The following is a 9,863-nucleotide window of genomic DNA, read 5'->3' as shown; positions in this document are numbered from 1 at the left end:
GGGATTGCCCCTCTCCGCTATAACTGGGAGGCAGTGATACATGAGCACGGACAAGCAAATGATTCATCTAAAGGTCAGGTGTGTCCCCCACTCCCCCCAACCCCACTACCCCCGACCCCCATCAGCAGTTTTTTTTCTTCTTCTGAATGTGAGCAAACTGCATCTCAGTCATGTGGACTTCCCCCTCTTCTCTCATTCTCACTTTCATTTCACAGATGACAGCTTGGCTCGCTGTATAGTCCGACAGATGCCAAGGCGGGGTGGCCTGACCGACGGTTTTAACTCCAATCAGCTTTTATTGCTCTCCTGAGGAACACACAGGCCTTTGCCAGCGTGACATTTCAGGGAGACGGCACAGGAAGCTCACATGCATCATGTGTTATTGTATCAGTGTATGTGTATGTGTGTGTGTGTGTGTTCATTAAGGCGGTGGCCGATATCGAAGAAGGCGGACAGTCATTACGTCCCATGCCTGCTGAGGGGCCAACTGCTGGCTTCAATCAACTTTGCGTGTGGGCGTATGAGACAAAAAGAGACACACCGCCGCCCCGGTGGGGATGGAGACGTAACGCGAAGGCAAGGCAGGTAATGCATCTGCCGCTGTCACTTGCACACGACAGTCTGAGCCGCCCCTGCTTCGCCCACGTCTGTCGCCGCCTTCCTATTTTCCATCCATCTCTTTTCCAGGCCCCCTCGCCTCCTTTGTCCCTCCTCCGCGTCCGTCCATCCCCCCCCTGTGAGACACAGACAAAAACCGCTGGTGAAAATGATTACAATGACTAAATTTAGAGTGGTTGTTGGTCTGCTATTCCGATGCTCTTGGTGCCGTAGCAGCAGCCTTGCAGATGGAATCGATGTTCCTCCAGAGTCTTCCTAAATGTCACCGTGCTAATTGCAGAACCTGTCGGGAACGTTACCTGAAGCTAGAACGTGGGTGGGTGGGATGGTGCATAAGGGAACAAGTTTCCAGGATCGCATCACTACAATATTCTCCTGTATTCTAAATAAATCAGCAGCGATGTGAAGCCCACCAGAGCACCCACTGTGGCGCAGCGCATTAGGAAATGATCTACTTTCACTTATTGGTTTCAAAAATAATTCAAATAATGTTTGTTTGTCTAGCTATGCCGGAGACATATAGCAACAGGTAGAACAATTAAGCGTTCCACCACAGATGCTGTATAATTAGCACATAATTCATTACGGCGCAATACACAAGTATGAGTTCTGTTTCTGCTACAAGCGGAACAAATCAGAAACGGGCCGAGGGCCTTTTAAACCCTTTTAAACCCAAATAATGAAGCACATGATAACATCATTTTGCAACATAAACATGCCTGCAACAGCTTACAAGTTTACAAGCTTCAGTACCACGGAGAGCGACTGCCATTTTGAAGTATAAAAACCCAAGAGAACAAAAACATTAGGCTACATGGTCACTAATAATAAAACAACACAAATTCAAAGCAGGCTGCACGGCGGATGAGTGGTTAGCGCGCACGCCTCACAGCCAAGAGACCCGAGTTCAATGCCAACCTCGGCCATCTCTGTGTGGAACTTGCATGTTCTCCCTGTGGGTTTTCTGTAAAAGTTAAAAATATATATTTTGTATCAATACAGCTGCATTGGTATCAGCCTCCTTGATGGATAAGAATCACTCATAAATCATCCAGCGTCTTTGAGTACCTTTAAAAGCTCTATACAAATAAAATGTATTATTTTTATTATTAGGCTGCACGGCAGGCGAGTGGTTAGCACGCAGACCTCACAGCAAGGAGACCCGAGTTCAATGTTTATGGAGTTTCCATGTTCTCCCTGTGGGTTTTCCCTGGGTACTCCGGTTTCCTCCCACATTCCAAAAACATGCTAGGTTAATTAGCGACTCCAAATTGTCCATAGGTATGAATGTGAGTGTGAATGGTTGTTTGTCTATATGTGCCCTGTGATTGGCTGGCCACCAGTCCAGGGTGTACCCCGCCTCTCGCCCAAAGACAGCTGGGATAGGCTCCAGCGCCCCCGCGACCCTCGTGAGGATAAGCGGTAGAAAATGAATGAATTAATGAAATTCAAAGCAGTTCAGAACCACGGATAGCGACAACATCATTTTGACACACGTCTTATTTTCTTTTCGCTTATCCTCATTCGGGTCATGGAGGTTTTCTGGAGCCTCGCTCAGCTGGACTGGTCGCCAGCCAATCACAGGGCACATATAGACAAACAATCAACAGTAGGTTATTATTCACTGATATCTATATTATCAACAATCTGGATGTCACTTATGTTTCCACAGGAAATTAAATAGCTTGGCAACAAAAATGGCAGCCCCTAACATTTTGGTAGAGAATGACAAAGCACAAGCTGGGTGGATGGTTGTTCATTCACTTCCAAAGAAAAATCAGAAGCCCAAAGAAGCCAGCAGTCATGTGATGAAAGCATGTGTGTGTATCGGATAATTAATGGAGTTAGAAACTCACTGAACTTGAAACCTGACCCCCAGGCTTTCAATAGAAACATTAATGGGGGACGTTAGAATCCCCGTCTCACATTTAGTTACTACTGGTTGCATGCAGATGATGACACCTTTCTCATGCATGTCTTCACACATTTACTGTACATGGGTTCGTTGTCATACAAACCTGCTGTCCATGCACTGTAAAAAAAAAAAAACAAGTTGACTCAACTTAAAAAAAAATTGTAACCTCGCTGCCTTGAAATTTTAATGAAATCTAGCAAATTATTTCAGGTAATTTCAACTCACAACGAAGTTTCTCCAACTTAAAAGATCAAGTTCAAGTGACTTCTTGCTTTGTTTTGGGAACTTTAATAAATATTTTTGTTGTATCAACAATAGAACTCATGTAATCTCAACTCACTTTTGATTTAGTTGAACTAATTAGCTAAGTAAGAAAATTCAACCTGATTACATTGATGATAGAACCAAAACATTTGATTATTTGATCTAAAAAAATGAAATTCCCACAACAAATCAATAAGTCACGTGAACTTGGTCTTTAAGTTGGAGAAACTTGAAATTCCCTGAAATAATTTGATAGATTTAATCAAAATTTTAAGGCAACGAGGTTACAATTTTTTTTAAGTTGATTCAACTTGGAATTTTTTACAGAATGTATCAGCTTCTTAAATGAATCTGTATCCTCTGCTAGTCCATCGAGTGAACCAGAGAAGGAAACGGTGCGAGCGTCCACCCGAGTCAGGAAAGCGCCGGACCGTCGGCTTCGGTACACCCAGCTGGGCCGGCCATTTCTAAACAGCATCACAACCCTGTTGCATAATCTGGCAACCGCATTCACTCATGAAGCCCCCCAGTTGTCAACAGTCACCCCGTAATTCAAAACCAGGATGTACAAGAGTTCAGGGGGGGAACCTGTAACCCTTTCATGCCACCACCCTAAATGAGGAGCAGTCATATGACTTGGTCAGCTGACATGAGGTCCCCTCCTGATTCGCTGTCTGTGCTGCAAGGAAGCACTAAAGGAGCCAGCAGGTGTAGGCAATCAGTGGCTCCTGCTGTGGCTGGTCAACAAGCGGCACCCTCCTTCTGAAATCAAACCTAAAGAAAGCAACTTTGCGGTAAGCTTTTCCATTTCATCGGCCACGTCTGCGGCCGCTACATGTGTTGATGTATATGTCTCAACTGCTAAACTATGGTAATGGTCATGGTTTTATTTCATTTGAACATGCATCAGATTACAATTGAGTGCATCCCATAATCAGTTCCCAGTTCCACATGTCCAAAAGGAGTAGGAAGAAGCAAAGCTTATTAAATCCTACCCCTCCATCTGGTACTTTTACAATCAGTAACTGTTACATTTGTTCACTTCCTGCTTTCATAATATAGTTTAAGGTTTTGTTTATTAATTTAAACTAAACTAATTTAATTTAAATTAAAGTAAAGTAAAATTAAAGTAAAGTAAAATTAAAGTAAAGTAAAATTAAAGTAAAGTAAAATTAAAGTAAAGTAAAATTAAAGTAAAGTAAAGTAAAATTAAACTAAAGTAAACTAAAGTAAAATTAAACTAGTTTAGTCACATACCAAAGTAGGAGGTGATATGAGCATCCAGTGCCATAACGGGTACCATAGTAACATTATTGCATCTAACTCTGTATTTGTGGTGATAAGTTTGTGCATATGGTTCATGTTTTCCTATAAAGTGAGTTGAGCCGATAAGACAGCGAGCACATAGAACTGGACCCCAAAGAGTAAAGCCAGTATAGTGACATTGCCGGAAGCATTTTATCTGCCGAGAGACCAAGGCATGCATTAGAATCTGTGTGAGTCATTTTCAAAGGTAGTCGGTCGGTGGATGATCGACTCCGAGTTAAAGGTCATCCCTTTTGCTAGCTGCACCTGCGGACAAAATGTTGTGATAAAATTGTCTTGTTATTTATATACTTTATACATCCCAGTGCCTATATAATATATGTAAAACCTATGAAAATTCTTTGTTTTGATTAGGATCATCCATCTTGCTGGAGTATGCTGGAGCCTATCCCAGCTGTCTTCAGGACTGATTTCCAACCAATCCCAGGGCACATGTAGTATAACCAGTCATTTTAATTACATCTAAATATAGTTGTTTGTACCACACTAGCATTTTATCCCCCGGTGATTAGTGAGGCATGCAATTAACCACCCTAATTACTCAATGCCATCGTCGAGCCATCTCTGTGATTACTGCTTTTGTTTCACGCTGTATGATATATTTCAGGGAATGTTTGCGTGTGCACTGTTGCATCCAACAGCATCAGATGAGGCAGAACAGCATAATTATTATTATAAATAATAATAAATATTATAATATAATAATTATAATTATAATATATTTTAATTATAATTAAAAAATATATATATGTATTTTTTACACACTAAAATATGCACACGTATATATTTTTTTACACACAAAATATATACACGTGTATTTTTTTACACACAAAAATATATACACATGTATGTATTTTTTTACACACAAAAATATATACACATGTATGTATTTTTTTACACACAAAAATATATACACATGTATGTATTTTTTTACACACAAAAATATATACACGTATATATTTTTTTACACACAAAAATATATACACGTATATATTTTTTACACACCGAAAATATATACACGTGTATATAGATTTTTTACACACCGAAAATATATACACGTGTATACACACCGAAAATATTTACACGTGTATATATTTTTTTTACACACCAAAAATATTTACACGTGTATATATTTTTTTTACACACCGAAAATATATAAGTATATATATTTTTTCACACAGAAAATATATAAGTATATATATTTTTTCACACACAAAATATATACGCAAATATTTTTTCACACACAAAATATATACGCAAATATTTTTTCACACACAATATATACATAGATATATTTTTTTCACACAAATATATGTATATATTTTTTTTACACAAAAATATATACGTATATATTTTTTTCACACAAATACATATATATATATTTTTTTTTCACACAAAAATACGTATATATATATTTTTCACACAAAAAATACGTGTATATATATATTTTTCACACAGAAAATATATATATATATATATAATTTTTTCACACTAAAAATATATACGTATATATATATATATATATATATATAATTTTTTCACACAAAAATATATACGTGTATATATATTTTTTTCACACAAAGAAATATATACGTATATTTTTTTTTTACAGGGGCTTCCAAAGCAAAGCTTTGCTCTGCAGCAAACGGGTCTAACGGGTCTATCTTTTTTCTATTTTACATACTCGTGTCTGTTAACAGTCGGAGTCAGGCTGTGTAAAACACACGCAAAGTGGGTCAGATGAGAGCCGAGGACATTTCATCATCTCAGTGGAACTGTGGGAGCCAACGCTATGCTTGTTATGCTAGCAACATTTGGGTAAAATAATGCAATATGGGGCATGTTCCCAGATTTTATTATTAGACCATTATTATGTTATGAATGTACAGTAGCTGTCTTGTCCATTTGAAAGGAAGCTTGTAAACCAACAGGTGGCGCTGTTGTGCTAAGTGGCTGGTGCTATTCTGTCCTCATAGTATCTTCCAACCATGGCCGCTCTCTAGGGAATTGTTAGTGCAGAGAGATGCACTCATTTGGATGCAGTGGTGGTGAATCAGGTGTGTTATCGTTCACAGCCTTTATCATTATTCTCAGACATGCGTCCTCTGGTGTCAGGATAATAAAGACACTTTATACACGTGTGCATATAATTATATTTTCTTGCTAGTATTGGACTGTATGTAATGTATATTTGCATATTCCTACATGTGAAAGATATACAATTAGAGATGTGACCTATACTACATGCTATGTTACTTTTGAAGGAGTGTCTTGTATTGTTCGGAGAGGTCAAACGACACTTTTGTTCATTTTTCACCCCCCCCTTCCAGTTGTAAATGTTTGCAGATGAACAGTGATAGCCTCCACTGTATGGATGACACACAGATTCATCAAGCGCATCCTGCTGGCCAAAGCTCTAACCGCCAACAGCTTGCAGCTTTTAGCTAACTGGTCCATTTTGTAGAGTTGGTGGGCATCTGTTCCTTCTGGATAGATATACAGTATTGTGGTACTACGGTGTATCGCGGATGCGTGGGTATTTGGACTGAACTCTTATGCTTACTGTCTATACAAATAAGGTTAATTGGTGACTGACCATAGGTATTAATGTATGTACTATGTATATGTGCCCTGCAATTGGTTGGCGATAGATCCCAGATCAGCTGAGATACATTTAATTTATTTCAGTACATTTAAAATGGGTTTAATTTACTAAAACAAATTGACTAAAATCTACTCAAAATAGTTGAGTTTTATAATTTATTTGACTATACTTAGTAGTTTTATTAGTACAAAATTACTAGTTACTAATTATCGTATTTTCCGGACTATAAGTCACACTTTTAGTCATAGGTTGGCTGTTCCTGTGACTTATACTCCAGAGCGACTTATTAAAAAAAAAAAAAAAAACTGTTTCATAAACACCGGACACATTTTCTGTTCATGTTTATTTTTTGTGTAGCTAATAACCATCGTGTTAGCATATTTTACACCTATTCAGTCTGTATTTTTTTTTAATTCATGTTAGAACTTGTCTTCCAAGAGGACGTAATGTAAAATAAATCACCCACAAAAAATGCAACTTATACTCCAGTGCGACTTATGTATGTTGTTTTTTTCGTACCTAATTATGCATTTTTGGACTTATACTGCGGAGCGACTTATAGTCCAGAAAATACGGTATTAGTTCGGTCAACATAATCAAAATATCTAATCAAAGTTTCAAGTTTGTGCAACCACTTGCAATAATAAAATTGTTATTTTATGGTTTTTTTTTTAGTTTAAGAAAAATTAAAATTTAATTTTAAAAAGTTTAAGAAAATCGGAATTTACGGTAACTATGAAGTTAGAGCAAATAAATGAACTAATAAAATCACAGCTGTGAAATTACGGTAAATTACTGTAGCGACATTCATACGGAGTACGGAAGTATGGAAACTCCACATAGAGATGCCCGAGGGGGGGGCGGAATCAAACCCGAGTCTCTTAGCTGAGTGGTAATGGTAACCACTCGTCCGCCACCATTCATTCATTTTCTACGAAGGTTGCGGGGGTGCTGGAGCCTATCCCAGTTGTCTTCGGGCGAGAGTCGGGGTCCACCCTGGACTGGTGGCCAGCCAATCACAGGGCACATACGTATAGTCAAACAACCATTCACACTCACATTCATACCTATGGACAATTTGGAGTCGCTAATTAACCTAGCATGTTTTTGGAATGTGGGAGGAAACCGGAGTACCCGGAGGAAACTCCACACAGAGATGGATGAAGGTGGAATTGAACTCGGGTCTTCTAGCTGTGAGGCATGCGCACTAACCACTCGACCACTGTGCATGAAAGTTTTATACCGTATTCTAAGGTTCTTGAAAAATGTTTTTTTTTTTTTTAAAGTTGTTGGTTTTAAAAAAATACCAACAACTGTCCTAAGTTAAAACAAACTACTACTTCTGATGGGAATACCGACTACATTTTACGAAAGCAAACAGATAATAAAATAATGAGTAATTGTGCTGCGTATACAGCAATGTTTAGTCATCGAGGGCGGTGCTATTAGTATGCACAAACACACGCAGGCTGCCGGCTGTTGGAACCTGCAATTATGGAAATTGCTGTTTGACTGTTGGTTAAATTGGTTTTATCTGCACTCGCTAATCGATAATCTTACCTTGATGAGTACTCTCACAAACGGTTAGAAATGACAATTTGTGTTTGTCTTTCTCATTGAATATTATATTGTGCAAAAATATAAATAATACATTTTTTAAGGCTCGCGCAGACTCCCAGGCACAGGCTTCTGGTTGATTTATTTGCAGAGGTGGGCAAGGAGCGGCGTAGGGAAGCAGGGAGGTACAGACGAGGTGATTAAAAACTCAGGCTACAGATGTTCTTGGAGCACTTCAAAGTCGTACTCCTGCCAGCGTCGGCGGTGCCAGCGCCAGGCGTGATGCATTATTGAGACGGTGCCCACCTGCCTGCACCTGGCATCGCTGACATCACATGCCCAAGTCCGCCTGCTATCATGCAGTCACCTGGTCGCCGCTTTGGGGTCACACCTCCCATCACAAGCTGCGGCGCCCGGTGTGAAGAAATGACGCACGGAGGAGCTCAAAGGGGCTGAATTGAGGCACATGTGCTTGTGAGCTTTATTCATGAGACGTGAAAAGGAAGGAAGTGTTCTTGTTGTGCATTGCAATGTTTCCTTCTATCCTTGCATCCTGCATGTATTATACAGTATGTGTACGGTGCTGTGCAAAATACAAAGAATGCGAGCACTACGAGGGTCACCACAAAAGCTGCAGACAGGACGGTAGTGGGCGTGTCATATCGAGGAATTGTGCAAAAAGTCGTATGGTTCCGATACCAAGTAAATACAAAATATAAACCCTTAAAAGTTTTATTTGAATGAAATATGTGATTCGGAATGCTTATATGCGACTTATTATGCTTATTTTCAACCCTTTTGTATTGTGTTGTGGACTCCTATAGAGCAGCTACACACAATATCTTCCAGAATCTGCACCTATTCCAGCTGTATTTACCGTATTTACTATTTGGCAAGTGGTTAGCGGGCAGACTTCACTGCTAGGAGACCAGGGTTCAATTCCACCCTCGGCCATCTCTGTGTGGAGTTTGCATGTTCTCCCCGTGCATGCGTGGGTTTTCTCCGGGTACTCCGGTTTCCTCCCACATTCCAAAAACATGCTATTACATGTGGAATAAAAACACATTTAAAATGATTAAAATTTGTAGTCGGATTAATCATAATTTAATCAAATTAATTAATCATGATTAATCGCCATGCCATGCCCATTTTTGCTGTGTTTTACTGAAAGTAAGATAAATAACGGGCGGCACGGCGGTCGAGTGGTTAGCGCGCAGACCTTACAGCTAGGAGACCCGAGTTCAATTCCACCCTCGGCCATCTCTGTGTGGAGTTTGCATGTTCTCCCCGTGCATGCGTGGGTTTTCTCCGGGTAGTCCGGTTTCTTCCCACATTCCAAAAACATGCTAGGTTAATTAGCGACTCCAAATTGTCCATAGGTATGAATGTGAGTGTGAATGGTTGTTTGACTATACGTATGTGCCCTGTGATTGGCTGGCCACCAGTCCAGGGTGTACCCCGCCTCTCGCCCGAAGACAGCTGGGATAGGGCAGAGAGTATATCGTGCCTACAGCTGCGCCCATATAAGGAAGCCCATCCTTCTGTGACATCACAAAGGAAGAGTTTTGCAACGCCCTC

The 9,863-nt window shown here is 39.7% G+C and overlaps 1 protein-coding gene across 1 annotated transcript in view; it reads left to right on the top strand.

The window, feature by feature from the left end:
- Window positions 1–3,512: 3,512 nt before the first annotated feature.
- Window positions 3,513–9,863, top strand: part of brsk2a (BR serine/threonine kinase 2a) — a 209,072-nt gene continuing 202,721 nt past the window's right edge. The window contains exon 1 of the mRNA XM_078793369.1: window positions 3,513–3,591. The gene's annotated coding sequence lies outside the window, so the exon portion shown is untranslated. The remainder of the gene's footprint in view (window positions 3,592–9,863) is intronic.

This window comes from Doryrhamphus excisus, linkage group LG1 (genome assembly GCF_037039965.1).
Source record: "Doryrhamphus excisus strain RoL-2023G ecotype Guam linkage group LG1, RoL_Dexc_Guam_v1.1, whole genome shotgun sequence".
NCBI lineage: Eukaryota > Metazoa > Chordata > Actinopteri > Syngnathiformes > Syngnathidae > Doryrhamphus > Doryrhamphus excisus.
The sequence above is the reverse complement of the archived record's forward strand: the minus strand, read 5'-3'. Positions and strand labels throughout refer to the sequence as shown.